This window comes from Jaculus jaculus, chromosome 4 (genome assembly GCF_020740685.1).
Source record: "Jaculus jaculus isolate mJacJac1 chromosome 4, mJacJac1.mat.Y.cur, whole genome shotgun sequence".
NCBI classification, from domain to species: domain Eukaryota; kingdom Metazoa; phylum Chordata; class Mammalia; order Rodentia; family Dipodidae; genus Jaculus; species Jaculus jaculus.
In genome coordinates this window covers 103,572,199-103,593,803 of record NC_059105.1, presented here as the reverse complement: position 1 = coordinate 103,593,803, position 21,605 = coordinate 103,572,199, and the positions used below count along the sequence as shown (strand labels likewise).

The following is a 21,605-nucleotide window of genomic DNA, read 5'->3' as shown; positions in this document are numbered from 1 at the left end:
CGAACTCCACACGCATGTGCAGCCTTGTGCGTCTGGCTAATGTGAGTTCTGGGGAAATGAGCCTCGAACTGGGGTCCTTAGGCTTCACAGGCAAGCTCTTAACCGCTAAGCCATCTCTCCAGCCCAGTGATGATTTTTAAAAAGCTCTCTGAAGAAGAGATTCTGGAGAACCAGGACTTGTTTCTGACCAGTGAAGCTGTGGGTTGTAGCTGGCAGCTCCATGATGACCAACCATTTCTATCATGTATCATGAGGAGCTTTAATTCCCAAATGTGTCTGAGTGAAGTATGGGATTCTTTTATAATTTGTCATCAGCTTCTACTTTTGGTGTTGTCTTCTACACTCTTAAGTCTTATCATAATCAAAATCATCTTAATGTAGATTGTAATTTTTGGCCTTACAGAATAAACACCAAACAAAAACTTGATATTCATTTCAAAACGTATTAGAGAAGTAAAATATTAATATTGTGTCATGTGACCACAGTCTTTCCTAAAGATATTCCGTCTGTTTAATACTGTAGTGTGGAATGTTTGAGTGGTCTTTCCGTACTTGGAATGGACAATTTTAGACATGCCTGAACAAAATTACTTAAGTAGTACATGATGAAGCTATTAGCTTTTGTTTTGTACTAAAAAGAATTAATTTTGGAAGTGACAGAAAGGACAGTAGTTTTAGGTTTAGCATTTTGTTTTAAAAAATTTAAAGGAAAATTCAGAAGGACTAAACCTTACAGGTTGGTGTTAAGAAGTTCTACTTAATTTCAAGATGATTTCTATAGCCTGTAAAGCCCTGCCTTCTGGTCAAGATGGTGTCCACATAACTGTGCTGCACCTCCCAGTGGAAGGAAAGGCAAGACTTTTATGGTTCATTGGGTCTTCTATGGGTGAGCAGGTTCTAATAGACCTCCAGTGGGAGGGCACAGAGGAGCAAAGCAGAGATCCAGACCAGCAGGCCAGCATAGCTCCATGTGGGTTTTGTCATATGAAATAGAACTGTATTTTTTGTATATGTATAGATAGTAATTATATTATTTTAACTTAAAAATTTTTTTTATTTATTGGAGAGACAGAGAGGGGCAGATATATAGAATGGGTGCACCAAGGACGCCAGCTACTAAAACTGAACTTCAGATGCATGTTCCACCCTGTGCATCTGGCTTGTGTGGGTTTTGGGGAATTGAACCTGGGTCCTTTGGATTTGCAGGCAAGAACCTTAACTACTAAGCTCTCTCTCCAGCCTGATAGTAATTATATTTAATGTGTAAATATAGCATTTTGGTGAGTGGAATTTGAAATTTCCAGAGCCCTTTTCATTTTTTTTTTTATTAAGTAGAAACTTTGTATGGATACATCATATGTTGGTACCATCACTTTCCTTCTCCCTGCTCCCATTCCATTGAGGGCCCTCCATAGTGGGATTGCTGGTGTTCATTATAGAGTTGTGGGTTATGAGTTGTAAGAGCAGCAGCCAGTCATTGGGGGTAAGCAACTGACTTATTAAAAATCAACTGTCCTAAAAAATTAAAGCTGACACAGGTCTTTTCCATTTGAAAGAAAATACCAAGTTACAGAAATGTCTGATATACACAATTTCATCTGAGAAATTTTAGCTCCATGACCTATCCTGGATTAAAGTAAAAAAAAAAAAATCTTCAATCACACATTCAGTAATGTTATAAGAGTAATCTATAACTAGCTGAGGCAAACCAAGTGAATAAAAATATACACAAAGTGACTTATACATACGTACATAAATGATAAAATACATTTTTATGCACTTCTCTGAAATCTTAACCTGGCTAAGTATATAGTACTATGACAATTATACTTATGGCACTAGTGACAATCTTACTAGCTACTATGCCAACCGAATAGCATTGGTTTAATAGGTGTCACAGAATTAACCAGATGAGGTAAATACAATGTAAGTATTAAGTAGACAAACAATGGTGGCACTAAGTCCATCAGAGTCTCTTTTGATATTAAGGAGTCTGGGTCCTCATTAAATTATCTGAAATGAGATCTCAAAGTTGCAAAGCTAGCATCTCCACCCTTTCAAAGCCATCACTATGGAGAATGGCCAATTACTGTCCACAAGCATCAGCATGTTTGAGCTTTCAAAGCTCATTCAGTTACTGGAGATGGCTTGGGCACTTTTCCAATGCTTCCCTAAGTATGAAAATAAATATATATTCAAATGTGAGTGAATAATGACCTCATGCGGAATGTTCAGTGAGGTAACCTACAAAGAATTCTCACTGGCATCTTTATCCAGATGTTCTAGTTTCATCTAACCTTCCCAGTTAGGAGATGAGTAGACACCAGAGCAATGTTGAGGTGGGCAGGGGGTTTGGGAGTCCCTGCAGAAGTCCAGGTGTTTGGCCTAAACACAGATTATGACAATGTATCCAACAGTGAGGCGGCCTATCTGCCAAAGCCTGTAACTCTTATCAGACCCTGCTGTATTGTGCAACTCCACAGCTTGTAACAAATCTCAGTAGGCTGAAGGAATATGTTAAACTAAGTGCTAGCTACAATTAAGAGGGTACATTTGTGCTGCTGTAATTAAAGTTGTGTGAGTGCTTCTATTAACCTCTGCATTGCCAGAATCTACCTATTTGGTATTCCAAGTGATTAATAACATTTACATTTAGAAGTTCATAAGCCACAAAGACTTTCAAGTCCATTGAAGGGATGAAAATGAACAGCAGTTCATAGGATGACCTTTAATTAGCTACTTAACATGTAGACTGAGGCCTGATAAGGTTTATAAGAGTAGCTCTGATACATTTGTTACATTTGTTAATGTTAAAACAATTTTTTAGATTTGTTAATGTTAAAACAATTTTTGGTGATGAACAGACTATTCCTGAGAAAATTTTAGTATTGGTAAAATATGAAGTTTCTTTTGTCTTTGTTAAATTCCCTGACCCAATATTCCTTTCAGTTAGAAATGATAGGTTTTTTCCATATCATTAATTAAGAAGAGCAAAAATATACAGGAAATTATGAGAGAATTTCATTATCAAATTAGTAACTCATATCTATACCCAGTATCCTATTCGAGCCTCACAATAAGTTGTATGATAGATGTTTGTATTTTTCTTTATAGACATTTATAGGAAAAAGAAGACTCAAATAAATTACTAAGAACTGCACAATAAATAAGAGGCCCAAACAAATCCAAATCCTTTCATTCTTATCAAGTATAAATCACATTCATTAGTTTTCACTACTAAGGACTCAATAAAGTACCTTTGCTTCTCTGTATCACAAACCATCTTCAGTTATTTCATTAATAAAAGAAATCAGTACTGAGATTGAGAAACCTTATAACAATTACATATATATATATATATATATATATATATATATATATATATATATATCAAGCATATTGTGTGGAATACATACTTTTGTTTATTTAAAAACCTTTCCTAGCATCCAAAATATTTTTTAGTAAGATTCTCATTTACCTTTCTGTTATTACATTCTTAAGCTTTGCTAAAACTGAAACAAGACAATAGCATTATAGAAAACAGACTCCATCCATCCTCCACGTAAGGCTTGACATAAATATCTATGTGAATACCCAGGCATAAAACTTAAGCGAATGAACCTGTCACTATCTCTTTACCTACTCTATTCCGTTGTCTTCTGCCAAAAGCTTAGTATTAGTTAGATATTTAGAAGTGACACTAATTTGGGTTCAATCTTTTTTTTTCATTAATAAATTAAAATTTAACTATTTTAAATTTTGTTCACTTAAATTAGGTTTGGAATGCTCATTTCCCATGAAAACTAAAAGCCAAGTTCATAATAGTTATCTGACTGCCATTTCTAAAGGTGTATCAAATCAGCTTAGAATGTGCAAAACCAGTATTGATTATCAAGATATGCTAGTCTGTGTTTCAAACAACTTTGGGCCAAATTAGTGATTCCCAAGCTTTCAGATGATAAAAGTATCCTGGGACTAGTGTTAAAAATATACACTTGCAGACTCTTCTAAAATCTTTACTTTAAGATGTATCCAGGTGATTGACTATGCTCAGATAAATTTGAAAAACAATGTGCTTTATGTCTTGATTTTAGATGGAAATCAAATATGAAGTGTAACTCTTAGTTGACTTTCTCAAGATTTAAAGAGATAATTTTAGTCCGAGAAGTTGAAATTAACTTTTGTCACTGGAAGTCTGGAGGAATATGAAATATGGTTATAGATCACTACAGAAAATACTTCACAAAAATTTTTTCTATTTTTCTGAAGACATCCATCCTGTCTAAAATTTGCATGTTACCAGCATCTTGCCAAGTATGTTAACTGTGTTTAACATAGAACATTTGACAAATATTTCATTAAGGAAAGAATCTGGAAAATTACTTGTCTATACTTGTGCATATTCTCCCAGTCCATCTATGCAACCACCTGTGATTTTTTATTTTTTTTTACTTCTTGCATGACTGCTATAAAAATAGCCTATTCATTCTCACATTACAATAGGTTTTGCTTCTTTATTTTTATATTTTAATTATCATACAAATTGTTGGGTTTCATTATGGCATTTTCAAATATGATTAGTTTTTGTTGCCCTCCTTCCCATCTCTCCTCACCCCCTGACTCTTCTTGTCCTTTTCTCACCCAGTAGCATCCTTTATGATTTCACTGCTCACTTCCGTAGCACCACTTTTTCACCTCTTATGGCTTCCCTTCTAGTTTAATGACCTATATCATACACATACATATTACAACCTAAGATCGACATATGAGAATAAACATGGGATTTGTTTTTCTGAGCCTCAGTCACCTCACTTGAAAAAATGGAATTATGAGAACTGCATGAAAATGAATGTATCATTAAGTTAAAGAGTAAAAAAACCTAATAATTTATAGCCAGGTAACATGTATATGTACCATATTTTCCTAACCCATTAACATGCTGATCACCATCTAGACTGGCTGTATTTCCTGGCTACTATGAATAATGTATCAATAAACATGGATATGCAATTATATCTGTAGTAAGATATAGAGTCATTTGGGACATGCTCAGGAGTGGTATAGCTAGGACATATGGTAGTCCTCCTTTTAATTTTTCATAATATTCCATAAACCTGCACCAATTTACACTCCCACCAACAATATCCCCACATTCTCATCAGCATTTGTTATTTGTTTTATTTTTAAAAATATTTATTTACTTGACAGGGAGAAAGAGAGAGAGAGAGAAAGAACATAGACTGGCCAGGGCCTCTTTCTATTACAAACAAACTCCAGACACATATGCCCCTTTGTGCATCTGGTTTTATGTGGGTACTGAGGAATTGAAGCTGGGCCAGTAGACTTTGCAGTAAGCACTTTTATATGCTAAGCCATCTCCCCAGCCCTCATTTGTTTTCTTGATGTGAGACATTCTGATTGGGTGAAATGAAATCTAAAAGTCATTTACCTAATGGCTAAATATATGGACCACATTTAAAGATACTTATTGGTTATTTATATTTCTTCTTTTAGAGATTTATGTCATTATCTCAGGTATTGACTGGCAGATTTTTTGTTTGTGTTTAATCTTTGCAGACTTTTATATCTTCTAGATGTTGGCCCTTTGTCAGAAGTCTTGTTGGCAAAGATTTTCTCCCATTGCATAGGCTATTTGTTTGTGATGCTGATAGTTTCCTTTCCTGTGCAGAAGGTTTATACTTTCATGTAATCCCATTTTTGCTAATTCTTAGGACTATTTCCTGTGCCATCGGAGTCCTGTTTGTAAACGTTTTATAACTTATACAACTACCACCATGAAGAATTTAGATAAGGCAGTAGTTGTTGTTTTTTTTTAATTTTTATTTATTTATTTATTTATTTGAGAGCGACAGACACAGAGAGAAAGACAGATAGAGGGAGAGAGAGAGAGAATGGGCGTGCCAGGGCTTCCAGCCTCTGCAAACGAACTCCAGACACGTGCGCCCCCTTGTGCATCTGGCTAACTTGGGACCTGGGGAGCCAAGCCTCCAACCAGGGTCCTTAGGCTTCACAGGCAAGCGCTTAACCGCTAAGCCATCTCTCCAGCCCCGTAAACGTTTTTCTATGCTTATATCTTGAAATGTGTTTCCTATGTTTCCCTTCAGGACTTTCCAGGCAAACCAATCCTCCTGCCCTCTCTCATTTTCTCTAAAATTAAAAATAGAATGGCATGGGAAGACCGGGGAGATGGTTCAGTGGCTAAAGGCACTTGCTTGTAAAACCTGCCAACCATGGTTTGATTCCCCAGTACCCATGTAAAGGCAAATGCACAACATGGCTCATATGTTTGGGGTTCATTTGCAGTAGCAAAAGGCCCTGGTATGCCCAATCATTCTCACTATCTCTCAAAAAAGAAGCAGCAGCAGGAGGAGGAGGAGCAGGGGGGGAGAAGAAGAACAAAGGCACAGGAAGACAGGCATGTTGGTGCCCACCTTTAATCCCAGCTCTCAGGAAGTAGAGATAGGAGGATTATTGTGAGCTCTAGGCCAGCCTGAGACTATAATGTGAATTCCAGGTCAGCCTGGACCCTACCTTGGAAAAAAAGAAAGAATTGCAAAGAAAAATAAAAGAATACGAGAGAGCATGGAAGAAAAGATGTAAAAGAAATTAAAGAAAATAACTCCATGTTGGGGAAACTGTCTTTCATTGAAATCTTTCAGGCAGCATGAGAGTTTCCCTTATCACAAACCAGATATTTCACTGATTATCTTACAGAAGGAGGTGTTTTCAACCTATTAATTTTAAGCAATTTAGGTTTCTGGATCCAGTAAATATTTTATTTTAAATATACATTACAATTCTCACTTGCTAATGTAGATTTTATTTACTTATATTCATATATTCATCTGTAAAGCAACACTTTCCTTTACAAAGAGCTTATGAAATTTTTCATCATTTGTTAACAGAAAATAAGAGTTATATATTGCATGTAACCCAGAATTATCCACATTCCTAGCTAAAAACCAACTGAAACAAAAGCTTCATTCCACTTTCATTGGCTAGGATTATAGAGCTGAGTTGCCAGTAGATAATTGACAGTAACCTCATCTTTTTACAGATGAAACTCAGAATTGAGATTCAGAGAAATGACTCGTGTAAACACTAATAAGGGGATTGAGAGATGGCTTAGAAGTTAAGGAACTTGCCTGCAAAGCCCAGCCTCTTGAGTTCAATTCCCCAGTATCCACATGAATGCAGATACACAAAATGGCACATGAATCTGAAATTTGTTTGCATCAGCTGGAGGTGCTGATATGCCCATTTTCTAGACTGTCTTTCTTGTATCTCTCTCTGCTTGCAAATAAATAAATAAAAACACATTTTAAAGCAATCAATAAGTCAAACTTTTGATTATTTCTTTATCTTATAGATATTATATGGCACATTACAGTTTGGATCCACTTTGCAGCCTTCAATTCTACACTACCACTTCCAAAGAAACCCAAGTAGTACAACTGTACTGATGCTGCTGCTTGAATCACCCTGTGAGAAGTGATCCCCATCTTAGCTAGGCAGCCTGTTCAACCTTTGAAACATTCATTCCATTTGCATACCAAACAATACTAGCTCTCCTACGTTTTTGCTCCTAATTCTAATCTATGAAAAGTGGGTTGATTATGCTTCCTTTTAAATATTTTCAAGACTGTCCTTATATTTCATATTTTCATGACTTTAGTCCCATCTTGATACTCTGTTGTCAGTATAGATGGAGACTAGAACTGCCTGAATTTATCCAGTGATTACTATATGTCCCACATTATCAGAAATCATCTATTCACTATCGTGTTTGTCCCATGAAGTACCCATACCTCCTATGGCAGGTGACTGGCACACCGTACACATCCAATGAATATTGGATAATTGAAGATATTTTCATCAAATTCTTCGAAGTAGTCAAAATTATCTTTTTCAAAGAGACAATAAGTATCAAAGTTAGCATTTGATGCCAGGAATTTTGACTACCTAAATTTACACATGCACTTAATGACTGCTCTTTTCACAAACACAGTAACATAGTTGTGATCATTAATTAACTAGTAAGGTTATGTAAAATTCTGCAACAAAAGTGGGATGTAGCATCATGCAGTTCTGATTATGGGATTGACCTTTGTTGTCAAAAAATAAGCTGTTGGGCTGGAGAGATTGCTTAGTGGTCAAGGTGCTTGCCTGTGAAGCCTACAGATTCATGTTTGACTCCAGATCCCATGTAAGCTAGGTGCACAAGATGATGCATGTGCAAGGTTGCACATGCGTACAAGGTGATGCATGCATCTGGAGTTCAATTGCAGTGGCTGGAGGCCCTGGTGCACCAGTTGTCTGTCTCTTTCTCTCTTTCTCTTCACTCTCTCTCTCATAAAAAGAAGCTGTTACTTTGTGACTCCTGATCTTTGTAAGTAATCACTCATTTCTAGTTTCCCCTTTTAGAAAAAGTTTAGCATTTTATTTGTTTACTTGAGAGAGAGAGAGAAAGAAAGAGATAAAATGGGCATTCCAGGGCCTCTAGCTACAGCAAATGAACTTGGACATCTGGCTTACATGGGTATTCGTAATTTGAACCTGCACCCTTAGGTTTTGCAAGAAAGTGTCTTAACTGCTAAGCCATCTCTCCAGCCCCCTGAAAAAAATGATCTGAGGTAGAATTATTATCCTTGCCATCTTTAATTCTCTAACTCTTTTCAGATTTCCCCTTTTCCCCCAAATCCTTTGTGAATACTCCCTTTGTTGCTAGATATGGTGGTACATGTCTGTAATCCTAACACTTGGGAGTCTGAGGCAGGAAGATTAAGGATCATGTTCAAGGCTAGCATGAGCAACAGAGAAAGACCCTATCTCCAAACCTACTAGTTTGGTGGCTTGGGAGATGGCTCAGAAGATAAAGTGTTTGCCACACAATTGTGAGCTCCTGAGTTCAGACAACTAGCACCCATATAAAAGCCCAACTCTATAGTGCTATGTTTGTAATTATAACACACTTGGGCTGAGAAGGAAGACGAAGATGGAGAATCTTCTAGCAGCATGAGTGTTAGACAGCCTGACAAATGCAGTGGTGAAATGTGAAATGAAGGACCATGCCTCAAACAAGAATTGAAGGTTTTGTACTTACCTTTGTATTGTTGGAACAAGGAATCTGACCAAAAGCAGCTAATGGGAGATGAGAGGACACTTTATGATGGCAGGGAAAGGATGGCAGAGCAGAAGCTGGACAGCATCTTGTTGCCACCAGGTGGACAACAGCAATAGGAGAATGAGCTGAACTCTAGCATAGGGGAGCTGGCTGTAATACCCAAGTTTACACACAACAGCAAGTCTCCTCCAGCAAGGTTTCACCTGTCAAACTAACACCAGCTGGGGATTCAGTATTGAGAACACCCGAGTTTATGGGAACATCTGATTCAAACCATCTCAGAAAGTAGAGGACAACATCCAAAGTTGTCCTGTGGCCTTCACATGTGTGCTGTGGCATGTATACACCTGCACTCAAATATAAATGTGTGTGTGTACACACACACACAAACCCTTTGTAAATATCTTGGTAAAATCCAATAGTCAATTCACAGACCTAATATTACTTCACTTGTTGGTCACATCAAACACAGTTCAGTTCTAGGTAACTCCAGCTACATAACCAAGAAGCAGCATGATTTTTAAAGATTTATTTTATTTATTTATTCATTAGAGACAGAGAGAGGAGAAGAGAGAAAAATAGACAGAAAGAGTGAGAATGGGTGCATCATGGTTCTAGCCACTACGACCAAACTCCAGATGCATGTGGCACCATTTGTATCTGGCCTATCTGGAACCTGGAGAATCAAACCTGGGGCCCTTTGTTTTTCAGGCAAGCATCTTAACAGCTAAGTCATCTCTCCAGCCCAAGAATGATTTATATTATAGAACCCCAAGAAGGTTCAGAAGCTACCTGATATTTCTAAAAATGGAAGATGAATGTAGGGCTGAAGACTAGATTACTCCTTAAAAATCTCATTATGATTCCCCTCTCTACCCTATATGGAAAGGCCCAGATCCTTCACAACCTTGAAGAATGGAGATGTACATAATGGAATGCTGAGTTAGGACAATATAGGACCAGAGGATATGACAGAACATATGGAGTCCTACTATCCCCTAGTCTAGGAGACAGACTTTGAAAAATATTAGTATGGAGCAGTATAGGCCTGGCTGAACAGCTTATTCCAAAACTTATTCAAAGACAAATAACATTCAAAACTAATTTTTTAATTGGATCTAAACTGGAACTTTTATATAACAAGTTTCAGCCTGGAGAAAAAAAATTAAGCTTTAGTTTTAAACCTCTGATAATAAAAGATTGAATGGAATTTCAAATAGGCCATTAATTATAGCATACCAACATTGTAACAAGAGATTAAAATATGTCTAAACTAAATAATTTCAGTACAGCTTAAGTACTTTGTTTGCAATTAAATTTTCCCAAGTATGTATTTTGATGTCACATGCTTTAAAATTAAATACCACAATAGATAGCAAAAGTATGGCAAATTTCTATAAAACATGGCTGAATAATTTATTCTGACTTTGCAAAATTAGACATGCATAAGATAAATTGTGGATAACGCAATTGTATTATATCTGGTCTTGTGATTTATTATGCTTCCAAAGGAAACTTGTAGAAATGTGATTTTTCAGAGTAAATTTGAAGAAATTTTTTGCTTTTTATTTTGTTCCCACAAAGTAGAGTTAAAAAATAGAAAACACAAGTAAATAAAGTTTTGCCTTTGAGCATACTTATTGTAAACCTTAGCAAAAAAAAAAAAAAAAAAAAAAAAAAAGAACAGATGGTACATTCTAAGGTTGAGAAATAAGGAAAGGACATGGAAAGGAAAAGCTACTGTTACTTCAGGTGGGGCAGTCTGGTGAAGAATAATATGTAGGTTCCAGCTGCCTTTCTGGATGGATATCAAAGAGACTGTCTGGTGGTTGGGTGTGGGAGGCAAAGAAACAGAGAAATTAAAGATGATGAATAAGTTTCTGGCTTGGGTAATTGACAAACTGATGATGTCATTTACTGAAAGAAGATGATGTAGGCTGAGTAGGTTTTCTTGACGGGTTCTGTTTGGGACTTCCTAAGGATGAGATTGTTGTAAGTCACTCAGCAGGTGAAATCAAGCAGGGTGTTAAATATACAAGATTGGAGCTGTTTCCACCAAATAAAAAATAGCAAAGGAGAGCAGTCAGTCCAATATCACATGAGCATTAAGTGATCACCTGTCAAGTGATGTGGTAAAGGAGGAAAAGTCTAGCTTGAAATCAAAGAAATATGGATTTTTTTGTTCTACCTTCCCACTATGTAGATGTAACATACACTCTAACTTTCTTGAACTCACAATAGTGTAATTATTTAAAACATTCACTCCAAACTCATAAAACTGGATGCAGATTTTAGTTGTACCTCTTACTAAGTACATAATTTGAGAAACACTATTTAAGCATTCTTTCTTATTTTCTTCATAAACAAGGGAGGGATATCATTATGTCTTTTTCATAGGTTGTCTTGAGATCTAAATTAATATGTATGTTGAGACACACATCATTTAATGTTTTTTTCTGGCACATGATGAATGTTATTTAATTGTTTGCTATTATTACTATAAGAAGGATTAAACTATGATAAAATTTGTTAGATCTAACCTATTAATATGAACCTATGTTCAAAACAATATTATGCAGAAACTCACTGGATGAAAGAAACAAAGACAGAAGTTTAGCTCTTTCCTCTCCCTTTCCCACCACAGTGACCCCTGTGAAAAAATGCGTACAAGTCCTGAGACTTTCCTGAAACCCAGAAGATTAAGTAGATAATGTTGCAAATGTGAGATGAAATTAAAGCTGCTTCATACATACAGGTGACCAAGGGTACCACTTGTATATTCCTCCTCAAGAATTATTTTGCTTGGGCAATCAAAGGCGTAAATCTGGAAGTTTGCTCATCTTCCAGGATGAATGCTTCTCTATGTCTCCTCTCCAATAGAGGCTTTGCCAAGCACCATGATCCTAGCCTTCATCACTCCTCCCTACTTACAGCTCATTCAGTCCTTCTCTAAGGAAGACTGGCTTAATATTTTGAAAATTTTGAAAGGAAAGACTGGATTTAAGTAAACCAGCTTCTTCTAGTCCTCTTCTTCTTGGGAGACATGTCCTTCAGAGAAACATGTAGTGTCATGACAGCACATGGAGTTTGTGGTCATTCATTCAGCATTACTCCTGACTTGATTAGTACAACCATCTAATTCTAGAACTGGTGGCAGGATGTTCACTTGTCCAATAGTTCAATAGATGATCTCCAACATCATATCTACTGGCAATAAAAGACACATGATCACCTCAATCTGCCTTATCTTTTATATTTCTTTTTTGTTGGTCAGAACTTGGATGAGAAGTGTACTATTTAGAAATTCCTGTTAACCTCCAATGATGTGGCATGAAAGAAATGAACTTGGAACAGATCAGATATATTGGTAGATTCATAAGACTATAAGTTTCCAAGATTCTACCTCCAAAATGAAAGTTGATTTCAATGATAAGGGAGTTTGATTCTATTCTGCAACAAGTCAAGGCCATTGGAAGAATTTATATACTTGATTGGTTCTTAGATAAGGTCAGTATCGAATGACAAAAAGTACTGAAAAAAAGAATCATATTAGAACTTGAATGTGTTATTTTCATTTTTTATGAGTGTGTGTGAGTGTGGTAATGCATGTGTGTATGAGTACATGTTCACATGTATGTGAGCACCCATGTGTGTATGGATGCATGTGCACATGTATTCACATAGAGACCAGAAGTTGATGTCATGGTCCTTCTTACTTGTTCTCTACCTTATTCATTTTTAAAAATATTCCTGTGAAGTTCCATAATTATAGACAATAAGCCATTATAATTCCCTGCCCCACTTTCCCTTTCAAAAACCTACTCTCCATCATATCTCCTCCCCTTCTCAATTAGTCTCTCTTTTATTTTGATATCATCTTTTCCTCCTATTATGGGGTTCCTGTGTAGATAGTAGCAGGCATTGTGAGGTCATGGATATCCAGGCCATTTGGTGTCTGGAAAACTCCATTGTAAGGAGTCCTACCCTTCCTTTGGCTTTTACCTTCTTTCTGCCCCTCTGTTCTGCAATGGACCATGAGACTTGGAGGATGTAATAGATATGTTTCAGTGCTGAACAGGCCTCTATCACTTCTTCTCATCACTGTGGCACCTTTTGAGTCATCCCAGAGGTCACCACCATCTGAAAAGAAGCTTCTCTAACCCCAAAGTGAGAGTAGCATTAATATGAGTATGAGCATTAAGAGAAGTGCTTTCTGAGCAGTTTCCTACCTTATACTTTAGATAAGGCCTCCCACTGAACCTAGAACTTCCAGATTTAACTAGACTTAGCTAGTCAATGGCCCCCAGGGATTTCCTGCCTCTGCCTCACCCTCAGGTTGGTATTACAGTAAATACCACAGGTCTCAGGATTTTACCTGAATACTAGAGATTAAGACTTGGGTCTTCAGTGCTGTGTGACACTTTACCCACTGAGCAAGAGCCCTCTCCCCAGCCCCAAAGTGGCATTTTCTAAAAAAAAAAAAAAAAATCTGACTTAGAGCTTTATTTACTTATTTCATGTACACACACACACACACACACACACACACACACACACACATATAAATATATGTGTATATTCAGTTGAACTTGCCCTTTGTCCCTGCCATTCTCATAGTCTATAGCCACAAACTGAGACTTTGAGGAAAACAAGTCTTCCTCATGGAGTAGAAAGCTCTGACTGCATTAGTGAAGAATTGCCTAAATGTGATCAAGATGCAACCTTATAGCCCAGCCAAAATGAAAATACAATCATAACCACTTTATATAACATTTTAAGTATGAATTCAGTTTTTAAATGAGCTTCAAAACAAGTTGATAGAGCAATAATATGAGAAGGACACCTGAGGGGTGGGGGAAGGGAGGCAATTATCACTGTCCTGTTTGTAAAATTTGTGGGCCCTACTTTTCCTTCAAATGAAATAGAAGCAATATTCTCAGGAAATTAAGCAGACTCATTGTTTGAGGAGACTCCTTAGGATAATATCTGTTTTTTGTTTTGAATATGCTGCCTTCCCTTCTAATGAGAAATGGTCAAGGAATCATGAGGGTACTGGTGGATACTTGGCAGATACACACACACAGACACACACCAGCAGAATGGAGTGAATATTTTTGTCATTTTTCTTATTTTTAAAAATTTTTAATGAGTAAGTATTGTAGTCTTATTAAAGAGTGATCCTTCAGGAAGAGCTTGTTTGTTTTTCCCACCGGTCAACTGCACATTCACTTACCATTGCTGCTAGCACCATTCCTATGCCTGCATCAGACCTTCTCTGATCCAAAGGAAGCTGACCTCTGCATGAGGCACCAGCTTGCCTTAGAGGTTCCACTTGGGCATGAGATCTAGGGAAAGCCTGTTTATCTCCTTCCCAATTCTCTCTTGCTTCCTTAAGTGTTTCTAGCATGAGAGTGGAACTGCTATACTCTAGCTCAGACAGGAGAGGACCCCTTCAAGTCTGTTAGTCAGGGTTCAGTGCCAATTAATATTCTTATGTTTTTCCCTGTATGCTAGTTAGTTATAAGGAGTAAAGGAAGAATATTCAAACAAAAAGATAACATAAAAAATATTATTGAGGGAGAATAAATCAAATTTACCCCAGACTATTTTGCAATAGCACTTAGTTGTTCAAAGTTGTGAGGAACAATAAATTGTGTTAATTCATATTATATTACAAACAAATATAAAAGAGCATAGAAGGTAGATAGTAAGATGAGAGAAAGTACCTACCAATGTCACCATCAGTTACAGTGAGGAGACACTACTAAAAGAGACAATAAATTCAGTTTTTTAAAGTTGGCTTTATCCAAAATTTCTTCTGAAATCCTTGAAAAACTATTTTAGAGAATATAGTTTTTGTAGAAAAGATAAATTATTATTTAAAGTTGAGCAACAGCAGCGGCTCCGACACCAGCAACAGCGACTCCAGCAGCGGTGGATCCAGCAGCAACAACAGCAGCTCCAGCAGCAGCAGCAGCAGCAGCAGCAGCAGCAGCAGCTACAGCAGCAATGGAGCCAGAAGCGGTAGCTTTAGCAACAGCGGAGGACCCAGCAGCCGCAGCTTCAGCAGCAGCAGCAGCAGCAGCAGCAGCAGCAGCAGTGGTTCCAACAGTGTCAGGGCCAGTCTGCAGGGCCACAGTTGCCAGGTTGAGTTTGCCCTGCAGGAAAAGCCTGTGCCCAGCTCCAGAAATCAGAACAGTGGTCCAGCGACCCAGCCAGCCTACTTGACTGAGACCAAAATCATCCAGAGAGGTTACTGGGATTGCACGAGGGAAAGGAAGGGTCTCACTTGGTCACAAGCTCAACAGACCAGAAATATTAACCTCTTTGTTGATAGAAGATCTGGTTGTTATAATACCTACTCTTGCATAAATATTCAGTGCTGTTTTTCATTGAATGTGTATAGTATTTAGTTAAATTTTAGAATCTACCTGTATTTTGTTCCACTCAGCCTACTTGAATACTCCCATAGCAGGCAAAGTCAACCCCTGGGAACACTTTTCTAGATAATCTGAGAGTGTTAAGAGCCTCACATAACATCTTAATCTCCTACACAAAATCATGGAAACAAAACAATACACTACTAAATGATGAATGGGTCAATGAAGAAATCAAGAAGGAAATCAAAAAATTTATAGAGTCAAATGATAATGAGAACACAACATAGTAAAATCTCTGGGACACAATGAAGACAATTCTAAGAGGTAAATTTATAGGCTTAAATGCTTATTTTAAGAAATTGGAAAGGTCGCGAGTAAATGACCTAATGCTTTACCTTAAAGCATTGGAAAAGGAAGAACAAGGCAAACCAAAAATCAGTAGACTGGAAGAAATAACAAAGATTAGGGCAGAAATTAATGAAATAGAAATGAAAAAAGAACAATCCAAAAAATTAATGAAACAAAGAGCTGGTTCTTTGAAAGGATAAACAAGATTGATAAACCCTTAGCAAATCTGACCAAAAGAAAGAGAGAAGAGACACAAAATAATAAAATTAGAGATGAAAAAGGTAACATCACAACAGATGGCAGAGAAATTCAAATATCATAGGGGTATACTATAAAAGCATATACTCCACAAAGTATGAAAATCTGAAAGAAATGGATGATTTCCTTGATTTATATGACCTACCTAAATTAAATCAAGATGAGATTAATCACTTAAATAGACCTATAAGAAGCAGGGAGATCCAAAGAGTTATCAAAAATCTCCCAACTAGAAAAAGCCCAGGTCCAGATGGTTTCACTGTGGAATTTTACCAGACTTTCAAGGAAGAGCTAACACCATTGCTTCTTAAGCTTTTCCAGGAAATAGAAAAAGAAGGAATTCCACCAAACTCTATGAAGCCAGCATCACCCTGATACCAAAACCACACAAAGATGGAACAAAAAAAAGAAAATTACAAACCAATCTCCCTCATGAACATAGATGCAAAAATTCTCAACAAAATATTGGCAAACAGAATACAAAAATATATCAGAAAGATTATTGACCCTGACCAAGTAGGCTTTATCCCAGAGATGTAGGGATGGTTCAATATACACAAATGTATAAATGTAATACGTTATATAAATGGATTGAAGGACAAAAATCACATGATCATCTCATTAGATGCAGAGAAAGCATTTGACAAAATCCAACATCCTTTCATGATAAATGTCCTACAGAGACTGGGAATAGAAGGAACATAGCTCAATATAATAAAGGCTACTTATGACAAGCCTACAGCCAGCATATTACTAAATAGGAAAAAACTGGAAGCTTTTCTACTAAAATCAGGAACAAGACAAGGGTGTCCACTGTCCCCACTTTTATTTAATATAGTTCTGGAAGTCTTAGCCATAGCAATAAGGCAAAGACATACATAAAAGGGATACAAATTGGAAAGGAAAAGATCAAGTTATCATTATTAACAGATTACATGATTCTATATATAAAGGACACTAAAGACTCTACTAGCAAACTGTTAGAGCTGATAAGCGCCTACAGCCATGTAGCAGGATACAAAATAAATACGAAGAAACCATATATATAACAACAAACACACAGAGAATGAAATCAGAGAATCACTCCCATTCACAGTTGCATCAAAAAAAAAAAAAAAAGTACCTTGGAATAAACCTAACCAAGGAAGTAAAGGATCTCTACAATGAAAACTTTAAAACACTCAAGCGAGAAATTGCAGAAGATACCTGGAAGTGGAAAAACATCCCTTGTTCCTGGATTGGAAGAATCAATATTGTGAAAATGGCAATCTTACCAAAAGCAATCTACACATTTACCACAATCCCCATCAAATTCCAAAGGCATTCTTCATGGAAATAGAAAAAAACATCCAAAAATTCATTTCGAATCACAAAAAACCTCGAATATCTAAAATAATACTGAGCAACAAAAGTAAGGCTGGTGGTATTACCACACCTGATTTTAACCTATACTACAGAGCCATAGTAACAAAAACAGCGTGGTACTGGTACAAAAGCAGACATGTAGATCAATGGAACAGAATAGAGGACCCAGATGTAAGTCTAGGTAGCTATACCCACCTGCTATTCTATAAAAATGCCAAAAATACTCATTGGAGAAAAGACAGTCTGTTCAGCAAATGGTGTTGGGAAAACTGGACATGTATCTGTAGAAGGATGAAAATAGATCCTTCTCTCTCTCCATGCACAAGAATTAAGTCCAAATGGATTAAAGACCTTAACATCAGACTGGAATCTCTAAAACTGCTAGAGAAAAAAGTAGGAGAAACCCTTAAACATATTGATCTATGCAGACTTTCTGAACAATTGCCCAGGCAATAAAACCACAGATTAATCTCTGGGACCTAATGAAATTACAAAGATTATGCACTGCAAAGGACACTGAATAAATCAAAGAGGCAACCTACAGAATGGGAAAAAGGTTTTGTCAGCTATATATCTGATAGAGGATTAATTTCTAGGATATACAAAGATTTCAAAAAGTTAAATAATAAAGAATCAAACAAGACAATCAAAAAATGGGCTATGGAGCTGTAGCAGACAGATTCAGGTTCACTGAGATGAACTTCCAGACCAGGCACAGTTATGGAGGAAGAGATTTATTGAAGCTTACAGATCCAGGGAAAGTTGCATAATGGCAGAAAAAGCTAGCCTTCCTTCACAGGCCCAAACACAGAGAGAGAAACACAAGCCAAAAGGTCAAAAGCCATAGCACACTTCAGGAACTCCAGCTAGGCACACTTTGCATATCTTTAGATTGAAATCAGAAACCCAACCCACCACTACACCTTAAGATCACCCAGTGACAATGCCTCCAGCAGGTGGCTACAGATGCAAACTACAAACAAACAACTGAATATATTGGGGGCCACCTATTCTATTCAAACCACCACAGGAGCTAAGTAGAGAGTTCTCAAAGGAAGAAATACGAATGGCATATAAGCATCTAAAAAAATGTTCTAAGTCACTAGTCATCAGGGAAATGCAGATTAAAACTACATTGAGATTCCATCTCACTCCTGTCAGATTGGTTGCCTTCATGAAAACAAATGATCATAAATGCTGGCTGGGATGTGGAAAAAAAGGAACCCTTATACACTGTTGGTGGGAATGCAATCTGGTCCAGCTATTTTTTTTTTTTAATTTCATGAAATTGGTGTCCCGCATCTTCTTTGATTCCTTTGATTTTCTCTTTAAGTTCCTCTTTGACTCCTTTGATTTGTTCTCTGACTTCTTTGAACATATTTACAAACATTCTTTTGAAATCTTTCTCAGGCATTTCCTCTAACTCATTCTCACTGGAGGTCATTTCTGATGCATTAATACTGTTAGATGGATTTATATTGTCTTGCTTTTTAGTGTTTCTTGTGTTATAATGCATATATTTTTGCATCTTGGATTAAGTTAATGCTTGGAATTTCTAGCTAGGTAGGTATTCTTAGCTGTATCAATTGATTTGATGTTATATATCTTCAGGATAGGAGCTTAAGGTGTTAGGTGTGGCTCTTAAGGCTCTCAGAGTATCTACAAAGGTGTTCCTAAGGGTTAAGTTTCCCTGCTAAGGGAGTATTCAAGTAGGCTGAGTGGAATAAAATACAGGTAGATTTTAAAATTGAACTAAACACTGTACACATTCAATCAGAACCAGCACCAAAAATTTATGCAAGAGTAGTTATTATAGCAACCAGATCCTCTAGCAACAAAGAGGTTAAGATTTCTGGTCTGTTGACAGATCCAAGTCAGCTTGTGACCAAGTGAGACCCTTCCCTGGTGCAATCAATCCCAGTTACTTTTTTGGATGATTTTGGTCTCAGTCAAGTTGCTGGCTGGGTCGTTGGGCTGCTGTTCTAATTTCTGGAGCTGGGCACTGGTTTTTCCTGCGGGGCAAACTCAACCTGGCAACTGTGGCCCTGCAGATCGGCACCCCTGTTGCTGGAACCACCACTGCTGCTAAAGCTGCTGCTGCTGGGTCTGTCACCTCTGCTGGGTCCACCGCTGCTGCTGCCACTGAATCTGCTGCTGCCTTAGGTGCCACTGCTGGATCCTCTGCTGCTGCTGCTGGATCTGCTGCTGCTGCTGCTGCTGCTGCTGCTGGGTCTGTGACTGCTGCCTCTGTAGCTGCTGCTGCTGCTACTAGATGTGCCACTGCTGGGGCCACTGCTGTTGGGGCCGGACCCCTGATGTTGCTGCAGTACCCTGTGCCTGCTTGGGTCCTGCTGTTCGCTCAAGTTGGCATGGCTGGTCCCAGGACCGCTGCTCTGTTCACTGGAGCTGGGCACAGGTGGTGGGGGAGGGGAGGGAGCCGTAGGTGCTCTGGTTCTCTTGCTGTTCCACATGTTCTTCTACCCTGTGGTCTGCTCCTCCATTGTTCACTGCCGCTCTCCCTTCACGTTTCTTGAGTTGCAGAGAGCTCTGGTGCAAGTGGAAGCTCCCCTCACCTGGCTTTTCCTGTGGCTGAAGCTGAGCCTGGCAGATTTTCTGGTGCTCTGCCACCACCGTGTCAGCGGACCTGCTGGGGCCACTTTTGCCAGCCTGTGCGGGCTCTGGATCTCTTATACTTCTCCACTGCCATTTCGATTTCCTATACAACTCACGTTTTAGTAAAAGTGTGTATTTTGCTTTTTCGGTCTCCCCCCCCCCCCAGCCCCGTAGGGTGCTTTGGTGTGGTACCTAAGCCGGCATCTTAACCAGAACTCCTGGTCAAGCTATTTCAGAAATCAGTTTGGAGGTTCCTAAGAAAGCTAAAAATTGATCTACCATATGACCCAGCTATAGCACTTCTAGGCGTATATCCTAAGGACTCATCTCATTTCCTTAGAAGTACATGTTCAACCATGTTTATTGCTGCTCAGTTCATAATAGCTGGGATATGGAACCAGCCTAGATGTCCCTCAACTGATGAGTGGATAATGAAGATATGGCACATTTATACAATGGAGTTCTACTCAGTGGTAAAGAAAAATGAAGTTATGAAATTTGCAGAAAAGTGGATGGATCTGGAAAGGATTATACTAAGTGAGGTAACCCAGGCCCAGAAAGCCAAGTGACACATGTTCTCCCCCATATGTGGATCCTAGATACAGATGATTGGGCTTCTGCGTGAGAAGGAAAAAACTCAGTAGCAGAGGCCAGTAAGTTAAAAAGGAGACATAAAGTGAAGAGAAAGGAAGGGAGGAGGGTATTTAATAGGTTGGTATTGTGCATATATATATATATGTGATATATGTAAATAGAATGATTGAGGTGGGGTGGGGATATGATGGAGAATAGAATTTCAAAGGGGAAAATGGGAGTGAGGGAGGGTATTGTCCTGAGATATTTTTTATAATCATGGAAAATGTTAACAAAAATTGAGGAATAAATAATGAAAAAAAAGAAATAATATTCACATTTGTTCACATTTTCATCAAGCTGTTTGTACATTATTATATGTCTTAAGTGAATTTGGGGCAGCGCTGAATAGATAACTTTTATTTATTCAATTACTTATGTGTGTATTTTTATAATTTCATACATTTATATATTTTGATGCTATTCACCCCCAATTATCTTCTGTTGTCCCCTCACACTCCACTGATCCCTTCCTCTTCTCAAACTAGCCTCTCTTCAACTTTCATGTCTTCTTTCTCTTTTTGGTGACTTAGTGATTTTAATTTGGGATGCTTACATGAGCATAAATAAGGAGTTATTGACGGGTGCATAGACAACTTACAAGTGGCTCTACTACTTAAGAAAATGTTTCCACCTCCCCTACTGTTTACTTTCAGTAGATCCTCAGAGAGAGATAGGACCTTGTCAACCTGTATCCCATCCATGAAAGAATGTTGATGGGCTCAGATTTATAGAAATCTTCTGCAGATAATGACAGACTCTATGGATTAATAAAAGCAACAGGCATATCATATCTTGAAGACAACATCCCACAATACTCCACTCTTTCTGGCTCTTACACTCTACTCTTTTGTGACATTTCC

At 37.7% G+C, this 21,605-nt stretch overlaps 1 pseudogene; it reads left to right on the top strand.

Moving 5' to 3' along the window:
- Window positions 1-7,516, top strand: part of LOC123460242 — a 59,245-nt pseudogene extending 51,729 nt beyond the window's left edge.
- The last annotated feature ends 14,089 nt before the right edge of the window (window positions 7,517-21,605 follow it).